At 41.1% G+C, this 21,951-nt stretch overlaps 1 protein-coding gene across 3 annotated transcripts in view; it reads left to right on the top strand.

Moving 5' to 3' along the window:
- LOC116990966 (DAB2 interacting protein) overlaps positions 1-21,951 on the top strand; it is a 649,973-nt gene that overhangs the window by 146,913 nt on the left and 481,109 nt on the right. The window contains exon 1 of one of the 3 annotated variants that reach the window (XM_033049171.1): positions 7,384-7,644. The exons of the other annotated variants lie outside the window; for them this stretch is intronic. The gene's annotated coding sequence lies outside the window, so the exon portion shown is untranslated. Of the gene's footprint in view, positions 1-7,383; positions 7,645-21,951 lie in introns of those variants that run through there. 3 annotated transcript variants of the gene reach the window in all.

The following is a 21,951-nucleotide window of genomic DNA, read 5'->3' as shown; positions in this document are numbered from 1 at the left end:
CTACAATTCTGACAACTAAGTTCTGCATTCTGTTTGATTTAAATATATTCATGTATCCGATTTGATTGGATAGCACGCAAAGAAAGCTGGCTACATAACCACTGCCTTTAGACATACCTGGTTAACTGGGAAATTTACTATAATACTGTGTAATATATGAAAAGTAAATATACAAGAAAAGTGCTTTATTGTTGTTTCCTGAAACGGTTAAATGAAATTCTTTCTTGCAGTAGCACAACTGGTATATAATCATGTGTAGGAAAGAACTGCAGATGCAGGTTTACACCGAAGATAGGCACAGAATGCTGGAGTAACTCAGTAGGTCAGGCAGCATCTCGGGAGAAAAGTAGGTGAAGTTTCGGGTCGAGACCCTTCTGCACCTCCTCTGTGATTCCTCCTGCTCTACAACCAGGTTTTAACCCAGACTCGCTCGTTAATTTGTTCTTTGTACCTCTTCATACCTCTAGTTTCCTTCTCCCCTGACTCTCCGTCTGAAGAAGGGTCTCAACCCGAAATGTCACCTATTCCTTTTCTCCAGAGATGCTGCCTGACCCACTGAGTTACTGCAGCATTTTGTCTAAACCACCTTCTGCAGTTCCTTCCTGCACATTTTGTCTGCTCCACTGCAAAATCTCTTCAAGGTATGCCTACTTGGAAGAGGTACTTCTCCTCAGAGTTCTGCAACACCCTCTCACTGCACCCCATCTATGATCTCTCCGGCTGTACGACCATGTTTTAACCCACACTTGCTCATTCATTTGTTCTTTGTACCTCTTCATATCTCTAGTTTCCTTCTCCCCTGATCCTTGGCCTGAACAAGGGTCTCGACCCGAAACGTCACCTGTTCCTTTTCTCCAGAGATGCTGCCTCACCTGCTGAGTTACTCCAGCTTTTTGCGTCTATCTTGGGTATGTAAAAATAGTACTCTGTAAACACCATAACTAACAAACAAAAAAAGTTCAGTACATAAAACACAAACAAACAATAATAGTACAAAGACAAAACCATTGCCCACCCAAGTCTATGTAGTTCAGAGCTTAGTTGGAAGTTGTAGTGTTTAATAACCTCATGGTTATTGGGAAGGAATTGCTCCTGAACCTGGACGTTAGGTTTCAGGCTCCTCTACCACTTTCCTGATTTTTTTTTTTCCTTTAAAATTTATATTTTAGGAATGAAATGAGAGTGTGGCCAGGGTGGTGCAGGTACCTGATGATGCTGGTTGCCTTTTTGAGGCAGCAACACTGTAGATATCTTCGATAATGGGGAGGTCGGTACTTGCGATGGACATTGCTCATCGCTTTTTACAATCGTCTTATTTTATGAGCATTTGAGTTGGCGAGCCAGGTCGTGATGCAACCAGTTGATATGCTCTCCACTGTACACTTGTAGCGGTTCAAGAGAGTATTCGTCAACATACCAAATCTTCTCTATTTTCTAAAGAAATAGAGGTGTTGATGGACTTTCTTTATTATATATATTAATGAGCTGTGTCCGGGTCCGATCTTGCATGCCCAGGAATGTTGACTTTCCACCACTGTCCCGTCGATGAAAACAGGCGACTGGATCCTTAGCCGCCTCCTACTAAAGTCACCAATCAGTTCTTTGGTTTTACTGACGTTGGGAGCAAATTTTTTGATCTGGCACCATTTTGTCAGTCGGTTGATATCCCTCCTATACTCTGACTCATCGTCATCTGTAATTAGCCGAACAACAGTGTTGTTGTCACATAACAGGGGCGCTGCACGATTGGCAGCCCCGCCAACATTCTGTCTGTTTTTTCGTCTTATTTTTAATTTTCAGTGCCTTTTAAAAGTCTATGTAAATAAATTCTCCGGTTTGTTTTATGTGGGGGTCGGGGGAAACTTTTTTTTAGTATCTTTCATTGTCGGAGATGCAATTTTTTTCCGGATCGCATCTTCGGTCGCTCTGTAGCCTATTATTGATGGAGCTGGAGGCCTCCTCGGACTGACCTTGAGCCCCACCGCGGGGCGTGGACTTAACATCGGAGTTGATCCCTTGCCTGGGATCGCTCCAACCGCAACCTGCAGACCTTACCATCGAGAGCTTGCAGTCTTGGGAGAGGCTAGTCAGGAGCTCCAACGACGCAGAGGCACGACCAGCCCCGACGCAGGCTTTGATCGCACAGCGCAGGGGAGCTGACATCCCCCCGATGGAGGAGCTGATCGCCCCGATGCGGAGGGCGAAAACGCCGCCGGCTACGGAAGTCAAGATCGTCCCGTCAACGGTGCGCTCGAGGCCCCCGACAAGGGAAGAGATTGAAACTTTTTTTTCGCCTTTCATCACAGTGAGGAATGTGGAGGAGTCTCTGTGGTGGATGTTTATGTTAAAATATATTTTGTGTGTTCCGTTGCTTTTTATTTGATTGACTGAGTTAGCAAACGAAATTCATCGTATGTTGTAAAACATACTTGGCTGATAAAGTATTATTGTGATTGTGATTGGGATTGGAAGATGGAGTTGGAACGGTGTGTAGCTACAGAGTCAAGGATATAAAGTGAGTAAAACAGGAGGTTGAGCGCACAACCATGAGGAGGTGCTCCCGTACTGATGGTTATCGAGCAGAAAGTATTGCTGGTAGACAAAAGTGCTGGAGAAACTCAGCGGGTGTAGCAGCATCTATGGAGCGAAGGAAACAGGCAACGTTTCGGCCCGAAACGTTGCCTATTTCCTTCGCTCCATAGATGCTGCTGCAACCGCTGAGTTTCTCCGGCACTTTTGTCTACCTTCGATTTTCCAGCATCTGCAGTGCCTTCTTAAACAGAAAGTATTGCTGCTTACTCGTACTGGTTATGTTCTGTTGATGAGGAAATTGAGTATCCAGTTGCGGAGGAATATGCAGAACAGTAAAATATGTTTTAATGACTAACATCTACACGTCCAAAATATTTGCTGCTCTGGCTCTGAGTGTCCCTGATTATCAGAGTTGTTGGTGAATCTATGTCAGAAATGAGAGATTACCTTTAGAAGCCATGCTAATATGTAGGAATTGGTCCATAAATGCTTATTGGATAATCACTGGAGTGGACAGCTCGTTTTGAGGAAAAGTTGCATTGGTTGGGCTTGGATGTGCTGGAGTTTAGAAGAGTGAGATGGCTATTGATTTGAAACTGAAGATCCTGAGGGATATGGAGAAGACGTTTCCTCCTGTGGATGAATCCGATCTAGGAATTCGCTGTTTAAAAAATGTCACCAATTTAAGATGAAGATTAAATCGTTTACTTTAAGGTTAGATGGGGAAGTCTTTGAATATTTTCAGGGCAACAATAGATTCTTGGGGTGAAAGGCTAACAAGTAGATGGAAATTAGGATAATTGATTGAAATGCAGAAGTTTATGCTTCAGTTATCATTTGTCTGCTGGTAAAGAATTCATGGAGATACAAGTTTTTAACTGGTGAACAAACTAAATGTAACCATATGCAATGGAAAGTATTTACCACTGGCTGCACTGCAATTATCTCACATGACTTTCATATTTAATTAAAAGACATACCGTCCACAAAAGTTGTGTTTGAAAAAATGAGTAAATACAGATTATGGTTTCAATAAAAAATGAATGTCTCCTTGAGAATATGTATCTACTGAGAATACTGTGTAAAATAAGTTTCAGTTAAACTATGAAATTAGTTTAGTATAGATACCCAGCGCGGAAACAGGCCCTTCGGCCCACTGGGTCCGTGCTGACCAGCGATCCCCGCACATTAACACTATCCTACAATTTTCACATTTACCAAGCCAATTAACCTACAAACCTGTATGTCTTTGGAGTGTGGGAGGAAACCGGAGATGTGGGAGAAAGACCACGTAGATAACGGGGAGATTGTGCAAACTTCGTACAGACAGTACCCGTAGTCTGGATCGAACCCGGGTCTCTGGCGCTGCATTCGCTACAAGGCAGCAACTCTACCGCTGCGCCACCGTGACCGTGATGTATCAGACAAGATTTTACACCAACTTTAGTTTGCAGCTGGCACACTGTGTCTGGCACTTTCTCAAGGAAGGTTTCAAGTTGGAATTGGAATTGACCTTGAGGTGTTATCTGGCCTGCTCCATAATTAAAGGTTTATTTAAGAGGTACCATCTCCAGTCTTGTGCCCCTTTTTAAGAGTCCAGTTTAGTATATGTGCCTTGGCAGGCCTTGATTACAAGGGAAGTCACATCAACCATGTGACTTTCTTTGGTGACAAAAACAGGAAAGTAGACTATTATCTGAATGGTGGCCGATTAGGAAAAGGGGAGATGCAACGAGACTTGGGTGTCATGGTACACCAGTCATTGAAAGTAGGCATGAAGGTGCAGCAGGCAGTGAAGAAAGAGAATGGGTATGTAAGCATTCATAGCAAAAGGATTTGAGTATAGGAGCAGGGAGGTTCTACTGCAGTTGTACAGGGTCTTGGTGAGACCACACCTGGAGTATTGCATACAGTTTTGGTCTCCTAATCTGAGGTAAGACATTCTTGCTATAGAGGGAGTACAGAGAAGGTTCACCAGACTGATTCCTAGGATGGCAGGACTTTCATATGAAGAAAGACTGGATAGACTCGGCTTGTACTCGCTAGAATTTCGAACGATGAGGGGAGATCTTATAGAAACTTACAAAATTCTTAAGGGGTTGGACAGGCTAGATGCAGGAAGATTGTTCCCGATATTGGGGAAGTCCAGAACAAGGTGTCACAGTTTAAGGATAAGGGGGAAGTCTTTTAGGACCAAGATGAGAAAAACATTTTTCACACAGAGAGTGGTGAATCTGTGGAATTCTCTGCCACAGAAGGTAGTTGAGGTCAGTTCATTGGCTATATTTAAGAGGGAGTTAGATGTGGCCCTTGTGGCTAAAGCGATCAGGGCGTATGGAGAGAAGGCAGGTACAGGATACTGAGTTGGATGATCAGCCATGATCATATTGAATGGCAGTGCAGGCTCGAAGGGCCGAATGGCCTACTTGTGCACCAATTTTCTATGTTCTATGTTTCTTTGATTATGCTAATTTGGATACTATACTGTACTAACGTCTATTGACTGGCCATAGATCAAGATGCTATCTTAATCTTTGCTGTTCCAGCCTTGGATAGTGCAGGTAGCATTGATCCATCTGCAAAAATGTGAATTAAATAATAGCAGGTAATCATCCATCTAAGTTTTTTTAATATGAAGATCTTGTGATTTTTGTTAATGTGTATCAGATGTATTTATGCATTATTAGTGAAATAATTGCCAAATTAAGATTTCCTGAGAATCGGTTGCTGCCAGAAAATCTATGATTCAGAGAGACTTCAAAGCAATGCAATTGTGCGGTTGATTTGGGAGCATTCCTTTTACTATTAAAAATATAAATGCCATAACCGTCACAGATAGAACTAAAATGAAGAATCAGTATTAGAAAAATATTTCCCTTTAAGTACTCTGCGTTAAGTTTTTTTAAATTTGTTTGTCATGGAAAAAATTAGTTGAAATATTTTTGTTAAATTAGTTATTCTCAATTATTCTAAGCTTAAAAAAAGATGCAGTAGAGTGGTCTTAAATCACGGTTTGTTCCTCCTGTTGTGAATCAAGCAGTATGTTGGAAAAAACTAACTTGACCTTTTGTCATAATTTAAAGATAAGAGTCCCTGCAAACCTGAGTGATGGGAATTGTAATGTACAGAAGTACAAGCTGGAAAGGGTAGGGAGAAGATTTACGAGGATGTTGCAAGACTCCAGGGCCTAAGCTATAAGGAGACATTGACCAGACTAGGACTCTATTCCTTGGAGCGCGGGAGGATGACGGGTGATCTTATAGAGGTGTACAAAAGCATGGGAGAAATAGATTGGTTAAGTACACAGAGTCCCTTACCCAGAGCAGGGGAATCGAGAGCCAGAGGACATAGGCTTAAGGTGAGGGGGGAAAGATTAAATAGAAACCTGAGGGGTAACATTTTTACACAAGGGATGGTAGGTGTATGGAACTTGCTACTGAAGGAGGTAGTTGAGGCAGGTACTATTGCAATGTTTAAGAAACATTGGACAGGTACTTTAGGATAGGTTTAGAGGGATATGGGCCAAGCACAGGCAGGTGGGACTAGTTTTAATGGGACATGTTGGTCAGTGTGGGCAAGTTGTGCCGAAGGGCCTGTTTCCATGCTGCTTGACTCTATGAAGAAAATGATGATATTTGGAGACAACTGGTGTTTAGAGCATTGTGATTGATGGCAAAGAAAAAGATCGAAATCATTGGTAAGATCTATTTGGCTCAGATTATTCTTTATATTTGTACTGCTTAGATCTTTTGACTTAATTTGGTTGATAACCTGATTTTATGTTCTACAAGTGCACGTGAGAACTAGAAATGGAACACACGGCTATTTGCTGTTTACTGATTTGCTAAACATACCTGCTCCTAATTTGCAATGTGCTGTAGTGCCATATGCTATATCTTCATTGTTAGTGGAATAGGTTTAGTGAGCAGTAGGAAGTGTGTACATGGAAGGAGTTTTTTATTGTATATATCAGGCCACGTTTTATTGAATGTAGAGCCCCCAGCAACCATCTTTTTGCAAAGCAGACTCCGGAACAGCAGCAAACTCCCAAGATATGTGCAAGATTAACTAAATGCAATACCAAGTTTGAGTGGACATTTGCTTTTCCTCTAATTAAATATTGTAATCTACTATAATAGATAAAATTAGTTTTAATCACTGAATTCTTCAACGAAACAATAACTTCATTTTGATGAGCATTTTAGGTATTTTTTAAAATCAAAGCTCATTGTATTTAATTTTATTGATATCTTTGAAACATTAATAAAACTCATTTCGATAACAAGGTTATTTCTAAACTAACTTCAAATTCTGATGTTGGATGTAGTGACTTAATAGTGCCAATTAACACTATCAATGTGTATGGTATACATCTCGTTGAAGTTACTTGTTTGACATGTTTTTAACAAAAAATAATGTGCTCGAGGCATCTTTCAGTTTCCGTTTTTGATTTGTTTTTAAGTAGATTTTTACCACATTTTCAGCATCTTATTTTTTTCCCCCAAAAAAATTTAAACAGGAGTGCATTGCTTGATTAAAATGTTTTGAAGTTCAGGTGAAGGTTTTTTTGTGTATAATTATTCCTTGGGCAGGTGTTTATTCTATTATATATACTCCATCTTAAAAGCTTGTCTCACTTTTGTCTGGAATAGATGCTGGTCTGCATGCTATCCCATTGTCGACAGCTTATTCATCTTGTTATGGTAAAAGCTGTAACGTTGTCTGTAAGACGCTAGGCTATTGAGTGCAGCGTCCTGAAAAACCCTTGATGATTGGCTGCCACAGAGGAATTCAGCTTGTAGAGAATGTGCGAACACCATCTGCTGTAGGGGGTTGCAGCCAGTGTGCAGCTGTCTGTGCAGGCTTTAGGCTAAAGACCAGGCAGCCACTACTGCTTTAACTTGGGTGTTTGTAAACTTCGCATTTCTTAAGTTTTATCTGATCCTTTTTCTGTGATCAATTTATATGTTACTTGGAATTCTCCAATGTTTTAAATTAAATTGAAAGAAGGAAATTGCGAAAGGATGCCAACTTGTTGCTTTTGTCCTCTGATATAAGAAAAGAACTACAACGATCTTGGGCACTGGTTCATGCCTGGTTAATCGGTTAAAGGTAGGGTATTAGTTCAGACAAGTACCTTAAAATAAAACATGAACTCTCATATTTAGAGTATGTGAGAGTGCTTGTTCCTTCAACAATTATTTGCTGATTTGTAAAACAGTTGTACTGCTTCTAGTTTTTTTTACCGATCTGTATGAAATTACTTGAGACACATTATATTTCTGAAAATGTTGTATAATTTTGGATCTTTTTATTTATAAATGATGGAATAATTTTCTAAGATTGCTCACATAAGCTTCAAATTTTGTTTGGGGCTAACTGTGAAAAATCCTTGAGTTACTACTTATACAGTTATTTCAGTGCAATCAGAATTAAGATATACCAGATTTCACTGTGGTGTTGTAGTCATGTAAATATGTTGATTTTCAAAGGGCTGGAAATACAAATTATTCCTTATAACTGTTGGGGGCATAACTTGGAAGAAGACGAGAAAGTCAGATTTATTAACCCTCTTTCACATGTTAATTTCAACATTCACACTTGCACTTACAAACTTTTATGGGTTGCTGAATAGTTGTGTGGCCTGAGAATGCATACTCTATAACTGTAAACGATAAGATTTTTAGGAAGTTGCGGTTATCGTAATGCACTATTATGAGCATATCAAGCTTTCAAAGTTGATCGATCCTTATTTGAAAATTATCTCAATCTGTAACATTTTTAATTAATCACCCAGCTACAAATGTAACATTTGAAAAATGTCCAATTACATCAGCATAATGATTATTGAACAATCTGAATGCACTGTGATTGCTAATTTATATTGTACCTTTTTTGGCTGCCACCTCCAAGAATGGCTAATGATATGTTCTAAGGTCTGCTCTTGCAGAAGTCTAATGCGAGATGTGAGAGAGTGGTCTGGATTAATATGACCTGCATGTTTTCCTAAGATAGATACAAAAAGTTGGAGTAACTCAGCGAGTCTGTCAGCGTCTCTGGAGAAAAGGAATAGATTACGTTTCTAGTCGAGCCCTTCTTCAGACTCGTTTATTTGCCTATCCTCAATGAGAATTGACTGTACAAATCTACTAACTGATGTTTTAATATAATTTAAAAAAAATATTGGATTGAGAATGGGGCATTTACCAATTGAATTTCATTCAGAAATTCAACTTAAAATGTTTTTTGGTATTAGTCGAAGTAACATGCTTTGCATTTTAACATCTGCACTTGAATACCTTTTTTATAACTGGAGAAATTACTTTGTGATTATAGTTATGATGAATTAAAATGGAAACATGTTTTGCTTTTGTTGAATATGTCATAAAATCTGCTGGTAGAAAATCTTATCACATTGCCATCCATCTGAGCATGTAGATTGAACATAATATGCAGCAGTAACACATGGTTCCACTGTATCAATGTTGTAAATGCGTATGAAATTTAGTTTTGTCTTTTTCAATATCCATTCATACCCCCCACACACACACCACTCACATTTGCTTCCAATCTCTTCCTCGCCACTATCAAAAGCAGTGACTCATGCTGGATACTCCATTGTAATTAAAAGCTGTTCAACACTTTGCACTTTTTTTGCTGTGGGTGGAGAGTGATTCAACAAGCATCTGATTTCATTGCATGCTCATACAGAGATATGAATTTGACATGTAAGTAGGCCACCCTGGCCTCAGGCTTGTATCGCTATTATAAGATTGTTTTATAAAAAAGTGGGTGGTTTTGCCTATTGTGAAGATGGTTGTAAAAAATTGCAGCAGGATCTTGATCAATTGACCAGATGGGCTGAGGAATGGTTGATAGAATTTAATACAGAGAAATGTGAGGTGTTGCATTTTGAGAAATCTAGCATGGGCATGACCTGCACAGTGAAGGTTAGGGCTCTGGGGAGTGTTATAGAGCAGTGGGATCTAGGAGTGCAGGTGCAAGGTTCCTTGAAGGTTGAGTAGCACGTAGATTGGGTGGTCAAAAAGGCATTTGGCACATTGCCTTTCATCAGCCAGAGTATTGAGTATAGAAGTTGGGAGGTCGTGTTGCAGTTGTATAAGATGTTGGTGAGGCCACATTTAGACTATCGTGTTCAGTTCTTGTTGTGTTCAAGATGTTGTCAAGCTGGAAAGGGTACAGAGAAGATTTATGAGAATGTTGCCAGGACTAGAGGGTCTGAGCTATAGGGAGAGGTTAAGTAGGCTGGGGTCACCAAGGGAATTTAGGGCAGTCAGTGGATATTGTTTATATGGACTTTAACAAGGTCCCTCTATGGTAGGCTAGTCTGGAAGGTTTGATGCATGGAATCCAAGATGAGCTAGCATATTGTATTCAAAATTGGCTTGGACGAAGGTATCAAAGGGTGGTTGAGGAGGGTTATTTTTATGATTGGAAGTGACCATGGAGTGCCACTGGTGTCTTGTTTGTTATATACATAAACCAGTAGGATGATAGTGTGCTTACCATTGTTAGTAAATTTGCAGATGAAACCAAAATTGGTGGTATAGTGAACAATGAGGAAGGATATCTAAGTTTACAACAGGATCTTGATATTTTGGGAAATAGGGCCAAGGAATGGCAAATAGAATTTAGCTCTGACAAGTGTGAGGCATTGTACTTTGGTATGTCAAACGAGGGCAGGACTTGAACAGGAAATGATAGAGCCCTGAAGAAAGTTCAACAACGGTGAGATCTTGAGATCTAATTGTTGAGAAGAAAAAACCTCTCTGCGATTGAGTGAGAAAAAGAGATCAGCCATAAGCGAGTGGCGGAGCAAAGTTGAGCCTGAATGACCTAATTCTGCTCCTATGTCTCATGGCCCTATCTAGGCATACAGGAGTATGGTTCTCTGAAAATTGCTATTCAGTTGGACAGGCCATCTTGGAGTACTACGTACACTTCTGGTTGCCCAGCTATACGAAGGATCACATGGAAATGATGCAGAAGAGATTCATCAGGATGTTATCAGGACCTGCAGGTTTGATTTATATTGAGAGGTTGGATAGGCTGAGATACTTTGTTTGAGTGTGGGAGGCTGAGCTGAGGCTGAGATGAAGATAATCATGAAGGGAATGGATAAAGTCAGCTTAAGGTGAGAATGCAGGCATATTGGACAAACCCCAAATTTTTACTTGGTTGGCAGAGGTCAAGGTGAACTGAAGAGCTGGTGTGTCTCTGCTGTGTCAAAGACTGGTCACGGGATGAGTCGAATGAGGGGGGTAGATTTCAATCATACAAGATGTGACAGCAACAGAGGTGGGTTTGAAAGGTATAGTGAATACAAAGTAAAGTAATAGATCAAAACATATGATATTTGACAGTAGGAACTTGGACAACGACAAGTAGTGTGGTGTGTTCAGCTTTATTCTTGTACAGAGCTCTCACAATCCACACCCAGATTATCCAAGCTATGACACCATTGATTATTTTAAGATTTCAGATCATGCATTTATGCTTGTAAGGGAATACCAGAAATGCAGAATGGTTTAATTACTTCCATATGATTTGTTCACGTATCAACTTTTAATTTTATAGTGAAAATGTTTCATAAAGCTCCGATGGATAGATATTTTTTAACCATAGAAACATTGTGGCTTTCCTGAATTAGCTGTTTGAACTCTCAAGTTGTGGCATTGGTATACAAATTTAATTATAGTTTTAATTGTCTAGTATGGGCTTATTGTTTAGTTTAGGTGGGTTTTGCAAAGAAAGTTGTCCAATTCCCTGTGTTTGAACTGCTGTTAGTAATAGAGCGATGACAATGAATTTGAGGTAATTTCATTGGGATGTTGAGATGATATAGGCAAGCAAAAAAAGCTATATGATCCGTTTGTCAATTGCATGCAGCATTTAACTTTTTTTTCTAGGAGGATTACAGGGAGCATGAAAATCTTTGATAGTAATGTTGGTATCAAAACGTTTAGGGATCCATTCATTATCTTTGTCTAGATTAATTTATCTTTCAGCAATTAACTGCAGTAGCCCTTTTACCAAAAAGATGCAAAGTACTGGAGTAACTCAGCGGGCCAGTCAGCACTTTGTAATTGATGAGGTAATGTGCTTAAAACTGAGGATGGAGGAACATTTTGGAGATGCATTTTTTGGTAATGAAGCAATTCAAGATGATAGATTCCCGATGGTACAGTAGGAAGAGGATTCGTTGCACAGAAATCCAGTGAAAATACCAAACAATAGAAACTTGAATATTAGACCAGAGAGGTGAAAGGATGAAGCAAGGAATGTCACAAACAAGTCTGCCGATCTTGAAATGGCATGGAGTAGAAACTGGTAAACAAAGGTAAGAGATTCAAAAGTGATAACTAATTTGTATAGTATACAATGCATCTTGTAGTAGTTGCGCAAGACTGCAGTATGCTAGTCAGCGGAGGAGAACGTGAATGTTTTGGGACGATGATGGGGCCAAATCATTGGAGTGGATGGGTTTAAACTGTTTGAGAAAAAAGACAAAGCACTGGTGTAACTCAATGGGTCAGGCAGCACATCTGAAGAACATGCATAGGTATCTTTTCAAGTTCGGAATTTTCTTCTATCCATGTTTTTTAGGGATGCTTCTTGACCTGCTGAGTTTCTCCAGCACTTTATCTTTTTCCGTAAACCAGATTCTGCAATTCTTTGTATCCACATTAAGCTGTTTGAATTTTATTGAAGCTGCATTTATCTGGATAAATATAGGGTATTCCATTATCTCTTGTATCTTGTAATGGAATTTTGACATGAGGTGAGGGCTGTCTGCAAGATACCCACTCTCTGATCTGGTTTTTGTGGCTGTTTCATTTGAATTTGTGGAAATGTTGGTAATATCATTGAATGTTGAGGGTAATTTGTTTCGAGTTTCATTGGAGATAATCATTGCCTGGAACTTGGCGTAATTAGCTGTTTGCAACCCATGTGTAATATATCATGTCCATTTCACCTGGAGAGTAAATTAAAAACAAATGTATCTTTATAATCTAATATTTATTTACTGGGATTATATTGATGTGTGGAGTAAAATAAACATTTTGTAGCAAATGAAGCACCGTGCACTTGGATTTCAATGTTCAAAAGAGCAAAGAACATTTTGCTCTTGTAAACCTGCATTTGGAGTTCCTTGTTTCTCAATTCCCCACTTTTATAGTGTAAGATCCACTGCGCTGTAGATTGCATCTCTTGAAGTACTTATTAAATATAATGAGGGTTTCTGTTTCTAATTGTCTTTTTAGGCTGTGAATTCCAGACCCTCAGAGATTTTTTTAATTTTCCTCTAATTCTTCTCCCAATGGATTTACCTCTCTGACCCTTGACTTTTGGCCTGTTTGCTAAAGGAAATGGGTCCTTCCTCATAATTTTAAATGCCGCAATTAAGTCTCCCCTCAGCCTTTTTCAAAGAACCCAAATGCAATTTCTCCTCGTAGCTCCAGCTTTCCTGTCTTGGCTCTTCCCCAAATTTCCTCTGCACTTTGCAATCCCATCTTTCCTGTAATGTGATTGGAAATCTCCAAAGTTATTGAACTGTAACATGACCATTTTGTGTAGGGTTCTCCCTTAACCATCCTGCTTCAGATAATTGGGGAAACTATCCTGTAGGGTAATGTAAACAACATTGCCTGAAGATGCAGGAAACCGCAGATGCTGATTTAAAAAAAGACACAAAATGCTGCCGTGATTCAGTGGGACAGGCAGCATCTCTGGAGAACATCGGCAGGTGATTTTTAGGGTTGGGACATGTCTGGTTTGGAGTCTGAAGAAGCGTCCCGATGCGAAACATTACCTATCCATGTTCTCCAGAGATGCTGCCTGACATGCTTAGTTACTGTAGTCTTTTTCTTAATCCTATCTGCCTGTTGTCAAACATAAACTCTGAGGGCCCTTCTTTTCCTCCGCTTAACTCAGATAGCCTACTCTTTCTCCTTATTTTTTATGCTAAAAGCAAACTGCTGGAGCAACTTCGTGAGTCAGGCAGGATCCATGGAGGGTGATAGACAGACAACATTTCGGGTTGGAAACCCCCTTTTTGATAAAAGGGTTTAGTCCCAAAAGGTTTGGTCCATTGCCATCCACAGGTCCTGTGTGACCCACATAGCTTCTCTAGCGCTTTGTTTTTTGTTCAAGATTCCAGCATCTGCAGTCTTTTGGCTCCTGTTTTCATGTGTTCTTCAGTTTAATTTAGAGATACCGTGTGGAAGCAGGTCCTTCAGCCCACACAGTCCGCACCGACCAACGATCCCCGCTCACTGACACTATCCTACACACACTAGGGACAATTTAAAATTTTACCAAGCCAATTAACCTACGAGCCTGTACGTCTTCAGAGTGAGGGAGGAAATCGGAACACCAGGGGAAAACCCATGCAGGTCACGGGGAGAACGTACAAACTCCATACAGACCGCACCTGTTGTCGGGATCGAACCTGGGTCTCTGGCACTGTAAGACAGTAATGCTACCGCAGTGCCACCTTCTTCCATGATCAATTCTGGTTTGAGGTCTGGCAATGTTAGTGGTGCTTGATAGGTCTGTCTGCATCTGTGTAGAGGTGATTAAGTCAGACTCTCATGATGGGGATCTCTCTTAGAAAGATGTCTCTGTCTCCGTCTCCACAATACTGTCCCGGCTGCAGAACGTTCATTGTGTTTTCTGTATTTGATTCAGATTTCCAGGCTTTTCAATTGGCCCGTTTTGATGTTTTTTTTTTCTCCTGATAGTTGCTGCCTGATATGCTGGATTTTTCCAGCAGTCTCCTTTGTTTCACGCCTCTAGCAATCCCTGTATTCCCTGTCTCACAGGTTCAACAGTATTTTTATTTTGTTTCCCCTTCTGCACATAGGTTAATTGTCATTTAACACACTTTGAGCTGGAATCTTTGTTATCTATTTTCTTTTTTAATTTCACCGTTGCGCAGTCAATTCCTTGGTTCTTTCCACACCTAATTTTTTGCCACTTAAAACATGCCAGTATTTTCAATATTTCCTGGTTCCGATGTTGGTGTTTCCAGCACTTTTAGTTTTATTTCATATTTACAGATATGCAATTTAGATTTTCTATTTGTTTTGTTCAATTGAACAGGGTCAAGGAGCTGAACAATTTATGGTCATTCTTGTATCCAAATGGCTTGGATACTTTTAGTAGAAATTAGAAAAATACAACTGGGGGAGGAAGGGAAAGGCTGAAAATTATGTGAAATAGATGGAATGAGAGGAGACTCAAAGTATAAAAGCCACCACAGGTTAATTGGGTTAATTTCCGCTTATCCACACTACTTAGTCACAGTAACTTAATACCAATTTTGCACTCCCCATCAATAATCAAGCCATCAATGTGTTTATGACCTTAACCTCAGCATTAAACCAGGGAAACGCTTCTTGGCAAATATTGCTAATCCAAATACATCTTTGCCACCTAAAATAAATGTCAAATGGATTTATCCAATACACTGTGCTTATTATTTATATACATTATATAGCCCAGAGGACTGTTGATGCTCATTCAATATAATAGTGAATTTAATATTTTTGAGCACTGAGGAATAAAAGGAAATGGAATTTGCCCAGGAAGGATGACAATTTATAGGACCATCTATGACATGAATGGATGAGCAGGCTGGCTGCTTCCTTTGTCTATTTATGGTATTATATACTTTCAGGAAGTCCATGTAGACAGCATCCTTCAACACTCCCTATTTCATTTGCTGATGAAATATTTTCCTCAGTAAGTCAAAAACTAAAGTGTATAGCTTTAAGGTGAGAAGAAGAAGATTTAAAAGGCACCCAAGGGCAATATTTTTCACACAGTACATGGAACAACCTGCCAGAGGAATTGGCCAAGTACAATCACAGCATTTAAAAGACACTTGGGTAGGTACATGGATAAGAATGGTTTCGATATGGGCCAGGTGCAGGCATGTAGGACCAGCTTGGTTGATCAATGCGGTTGGCTTGGATGAGATGGACGAGGCCCTGCTTCCAGCTGTACAACTCTGGATATATGACAGTTTCCTCTTCCAGAAATTGCACCATAAATTAATCCACACTTCAAAAATTCAAGATGATTGCACGACACTTTAGTTTAGTTTATTGTCACGTGCACCGAGGTACAGTGAAAAGCTTTTTTGTTGCGTGTTATCTGGTCAGCGGAAAAAACAATACATGATTACAATCAATGTATGAAAAGAACTGCAGGTGCCGGTTTGTACATGAAGATAGACACAACATGCTGGAGTAACTCAGCAGGTCAGGTAGCATCTCTGGAGAAAAAGGATGGGTGACATTTCGTATCGAGACTCTTCAGACAACAATCAAGTCATCCACAGTGTACAGATACGGGATTAAGGGAATAACTTTAAGTGCAAGGTAAAGTCCAATTAAAGATAGTTCAAGGGTCTCCAATGAGGTAGATGGTAGGTTAGGACCGCTCCCTAGTTGGTGATAGGATGGTTCAGTACCTGATAACAGCTGGGAAGAAACTGTCCCTATATCTGGAGGTATGTGTTTTTATACACTTCTGTACCTCTTGCCAGAGGGGAGAAGAGGGAGTGTCAGGGGTGAGACTCGTCCTTGATCTTACTGGTGGTCTTGCGGAGGTAGTGTGCAGTGCAGATGGAGTTAATGGAAGCGATGTTGGTTTGCGTGATGGTTTGGACTGCGTCCACAATTCTCTGCAATTACTTGCGATCTTGGATGGAGCTGTTCCCAAACCATGCTGTCATGCATTCCGATAAGATGCTTTCTACAGCGCATCTGTAGAATTGAGTGCGTGTCGTTGGGGACATGCTGAACTTTCTAAGCCTTCTAAGGAAGTAGAGGTGTTGGTATGCCTTCCTGGCCATTGCTTTGATATGGCTGGTCCAGGACAAGTTGCTGGTGATATTTACTCTTAGGAACATGAAGCTTTCAACCATTTCTACTTCGGCACAGTCAAAGTATTTGTGTACCACTTCACTTTTGAAGTCGATCTCTATCCTTTTAAGACTCCTTTGTCTTGTTTACATTGAGATCAGGGTTGCTGTCTTGACACTCTGTTACGATGTTCTAAATATCCTTCCTGCACCCGTCTTGTCATTATTTGATATCCTGTCGTCTGCAAATTTGTAACATGAGTTGGATTTGTATTGGGCTGCATAGTTGTGGGTGCATGGGAATAAAGAAAGGGGCTGAGAATGCATACTTGCAGAGCCCCAATGTTGAGGATTACCGTAGAAGATGATTTGTCACCTGTCCTCAATTGTGGCCTGTTGGTCAAGAAGTAGAGGATTCAGTTGCAGAGATGAGAACTGACTCTGAGTTCCACGGGTTTGGAGATGAGCTTGGTTGGGATATTGGTATTGAAAGCAGAGCTGCAGTCTATGAATAGAAGTCTGACGTAGGTGTCTCTCTTGCCCAAGTGTTCCAGGGATGAGTGTAGGGCCAGGGAGATGGCATCAGCCGTGGGCCTGTTGTGGCATTAGGCAAACTGCAGTGGGTCAAGGATGCTTGGTAGACTGGATTTAATGCATTGCATAACTAGCCTCTCAAATAACTTCATGGTTCATGCCATGAAATCTGCAGATAAAGTCATACAGCACAGAAACCGAACCTTGGCCAGCATGGATGAGTTGGGTCGAAGGTCCGCTTTCTGTGCTGTATGACCTTAAGCAGCATTAGTGAAACAAGAAGAAGAAAGGAAGAGGAGGAGCCAGTGGGCTGATGGAGAGCTGAGAAGGGGAGGCGAAAGTAAGGACTACCTGAAATTAGAGAAGTTAATGTTCATACCGCTGGGGTGCAAACTGCCCAAGCAAAATATGAGGTGCTGCTCCTCCAATTTACGGTGGTCCTCACTCTGGCCATGGAGGAGGTAGAGGACAGAAAGGTCGGATTCGGAATGGGAGGGGGAGTTGAAGTGCTGAGCTACCGGGAGATCAGGTTGGTTATTGCGAACCGAGTAGAGGTGTTCGGGGAAGCGATCGCCAAGCCTATGCTTGGTCTCACCAATGTAGAACATCTAGAGCAGCAGATGCAATAGATGAGGTTGGAGGAGGTGCAGGTGAACCTCTGTCTCACCTGGTAAGACTGCTTGGGTCCTTGAATGGAATCAAGGGGGGAGGTAAAGCGACAAGTGTAGCATTTCTTGCGGTTGCAAGGGAAGGTGCCCGGAGAGGGGGTGGTTCGGGTGGGAAGGGACAAATTGACCAGGGAGTTACAGAGGGAGCGGTCTCTGCGGAAAGCAGACAGGGGAGGAGATGGGAAGACGTGGCAAGTGGTGGGGTCGCGTTGGAGGTGGTGAAAATGACGGAGGACTATGCGTTGTAAGTGACGGCTGGTAGGGTGGAAGGTGAGGTCAAGGGGGACTCTGCCCTTGTTACGAGGGGGGGGATGGGGAGTGAGAGTAGAGTCACGGGGTATAGAAGAGACCCTGGTGAAAGCCTCATCTATGGTAGAAGAGGGGAACCCCATATTCCCTGAAGAATGAGGACATCTCCGATGCCCTAGTGTGGAACACCTCATCCTGGGTGCAGATGCGGCATAGACGGAAGAATTTGGATTAGGGGATGGAGTCCTTACAGGAAGCATGGTGGGAAGAAGTGTAGTCCAGATAGCCATGGGAGTCAGAGGGTTTATAGTGGATGTCGGTCAGGAGCCTATCACCTGCGATGGAGATAGTGAGGTCAAGAAATGGTAGGGAAATGTCGGAAATGGTCCAGGTGTATTTGAGTGCAGGATGGAAGTTAGTGGTGAAATGGATGAAGTCAGTGAGTTGTGTGTGGGTGCAGGAGGTAGCACCAATGCAGTCATCGATGTAGCGAAGGTAGAGTTCGGGGATAGGGCCACGGTACGTCTCAAACAAGGATTGTTCGACGTACCCTACAAAGAGACAGGCATAGCTAGGGCCCATACGCGTGCCCATAGCTACGCCTTGCATTTGGAGGAAATGGGAGGAATCAAACGAGAAGTTATTAAGGGTAAGGACCAGCTCCGCTAGGCGGGGGAGAGTATCAGTAGACAGGGTGTTTAAGAAGGAACTGCAGATGCTGGAAAATCGAAGGTTGGTTCTCCGGTCGAAGAAGAAGCGGAGGGCTTTGAGATCCTCCTGGTGGGGGATGGAGGTGTACAGTGATTGGACATCCATGGTGAAGATGAGGGAATGAGGGCCTAGAAAATGGAAGTCCTGGAGTCGACAAAGAGCGTGTGAGGTGTCTTGAACATGAGTTGGGAGGGATTTAACCAGGGGGGATAGGACGGAGTCGAGGTATGTGGAAATAAGTTCGGTAGGACATGAACAGGCAGAAACAATGGGTCTGCCAGGACAGTCAGGTTTGTGCATTTTGGGGAGAAGGTAAAATCGGGCCATGCAGGGCTGGGGAACGATGAGGTTGGAGACTTGAGAGGGCAGGGAGCCAGAGTTGATGAAATCAGTGAAGGTGCGAGAGATAGTGACCTGGTGCTCATCTGTGGGGGCAAGAGAGAAGTTAGTTTTAAGTTGCAAATAATTTATTTTGGGGATGGGCTTGTTGGGGGTGTGGTGAATGGATAAGCAAAGTAATATCGGTGATAGTTGAAGCATGGATTGTTGTCGGGATGATTTTTTAAGAGGGGCATTTAGAGAGTGACAAGTGAGATGCTTTGCAAATCATAGGTTAGGATGTACTAATGGCGAAGGAAAAAAATACTGGGCAAAAGTAATTGATAGGTGGTTTGTAGCAGGAAGAGGTAGTACAGATACTGATAGAGAATGTGATTTATCAGAATTTGAAGAATTCTGTATTGAATTTTTATGAAAGGTTATTGACTTGAAATGTTAACCATATTTTGAAGTTGCAATCTTTTCACTAAATCTTGAATAAAATGGCATAATAGAATTTATCTCTTGCATTCATGGTAGAAATTAAATGGTTTCCAAATGACATTGATTTGGGTATTATTATCATCAATTATTTGCACGATTACCATGAAATATTCATAAACAGAGTTTTATTAACTTTAGCCAGCATGGTAGTACAGCAGGTGGTGCTGCTGCAGGTTTGATCCTGACCTTGGGTGCTGTACATATGGAGTTGTATGTTTCACCAAGACTGGTGTATTTTCTCCCACATGCCAACGATTTTGGAATTTTGGCACACGGCATTTTGGGTTCAGTATTGATGTGGATAGAGAACTGGCTGGCAGACAGGAAGCAAAGAGTAGGAGTAAACGGGTCCTTTTCGGAATGGCATGCAGTGACTAGTGGAGTACCGCAAAGCTCAGTGCTGGGATCCCAGCTATTTACAATATATATTAATGATTTGGACGAGTGAATTGAATGCGACATCTCCAAGTTTGCGGATAACACGAAGCTGGGGGGCAGTGTTAGCTGTGAGGAGGATGCTAGGAGGCTGCAAGGTGACTTGGATAGGCTGGGTGAGTGGGCAAATGCATGGCAGATGCAGTATAATGTGGATAAATGTGAGGTTATCCACTTTGGTGGCAAAAACAGGAAAGTAGACTATTATCTGAATGGTGGCAAAAACAGGAAAGTAGACTATTATCTGAATGGTGGCCGATTAGGAAAAGGGGAGATGCAACAAGACCTGGGTGTCATGGTACATCAGTCATTGAAAGTAGGCATGCAGGTGCAGCAGGCAGTGAAGAAAGCGAATGGTATGTTAGCATTCATAGCAAAAGGATTTGAGTATAGGAGCAGGGAGGTTCTACTGCAGTTGTACAGGGTCTTGGTGACACCACACCTGGAGTATTGCGTACAGTTTTGGTCTCCTAATCTGAGGAAAGACATTCTTGCCATAGAGGGAGTACAGAGAAGGTTCACCAGACTGATTCCTGGGATATCAGGACTTTCATATGAAGAAAGACTGGATAGACTCGGCTTGTACTCGCTAGAATTTAGAAGATTGAGGGGGGATCTTATAGAAACTTACAAAATTCTTAAGGGGTTGGACAGGCTAGATGCAGGAAGATTGTTCCTCATGTTGTCCAGAACAAGGGGTCACAGTTTAAGGATAATAGGGAAATCTTTTAGGACCGAGATGAGAAAAACATTTTTCACACAGAGAGTGGTGAATCTGTGGAATTCTCTGCCACAGAAGGTAGTTGAGGCCAGTTCATTAGCTATATTTAAGAGGGAGTTAGATGTGGCCCTTGTGGCTAAAGATATCAGGGGGTATGGAGTGAAGGCAGGTACAGGATACTGAGTTGGATGATCAGCCATGATCATATTGAATGGCGGTGCAGGCTCGAAGGGCCGAATGGCCTACTCCTGCACCTATTTTCTATGTTTCTATGATTTCTCCGGATTTTGATAGGTACATGAAAACAGGTTATTGGGAAATTAGTTGGGGAAGAGTTATGCAGCACAGAAATAATTTCTTTACCCAGTTAGCCTGTGCTGGCTATCAAGTATCCATTTGCAGTAATCCATTTTATTTTTGATGATTTGCTCAGAAGTCCCAGATTCTACCAATTCACCAACAACTATGTGCAATTTACATTTGGTCAAGTAAACGATCAATCAACATATTTGGCATTTGGAAGAAAATTGGTGGTAACCCACGTGGTTGCAGAATGTGTATATTCCACAGGCTGCACTAGCTGGACAAATGTGATACGGGGCTGATGGAGATTTTCTGAGAGTTGGCATAGACACTTTGAGCCAAATGGTCTCTTTCTATGTCATGGTAAAAATAAAAAAACTTGGGGTAAAGCTGGCTGGAATATTGAACGGTTACATATTGATATAATTAAACTGTATGAATACAGTTGGCTTTAATTTAACTGTATTTTTTGTTGGTAAAAGTATTTTTGTTGAATACCACTCTTACTAAAGTCAAGTTAAATATAGAATAATAGATAGTTGGGAGTTACTGCAAGGCAGTAATCCGCTTAATAGGTTCAGATGAGATCATTGCGAGAGTAAAATTTGAAGGAGTTTATAATCATACACACCACGAGATTAGGTTTAAGGTTTGTAATTTTCTGACTTGTCATTCTGGTTTGGTACAGGCACTATTTCTGGATTCATAATCTACTTGTTAAACAGTGGCATATATTCTTGTATTGAATATTGCTTATTAGTATGGATTGCTTGAGAATATGCCAATACTCTGTAGAAAATGTAACCTGTATATATAACAGCACAGCACTTCTTACCAGTGTTGCAATATTTCCTGGTTGCTCCAATGTTTCTAGATTTCCTGGTTTTAAGTGGAAATGGTCCCATAAATTCGGAGGGCATCCTAATATTATAAAATGTTGTAAATGAATTCAATTGCTTTCTATAAGTGATCTCTGTCTTTTTGATGTGAGAAATGTGGAAAGTGTAATTTGCACTAAATATTATCCGTTTTCTTCAAGAGAATGGCACCGTTCTCGCATTTTTCTCCCATTTGAAAAATTA

Source organism: Amblyraja radiata, chromosome 32, assembly GCF_010909765.2.
Source record: "Amblyraja radiata isolate CabotCenter1 chromosome 32, sAmbRad1.1.pri, whole genome shotgun sequence".
Lineage (NCBI taxonomy): Eukaryota > Metazoa > Chordata > Chondrichthyes > Rajiformes > Rajidae > Amblyraja > Amblyraja radiata.
This window is presented reverse-complemented; position numbering and strand designations above follow the sequence as displayed.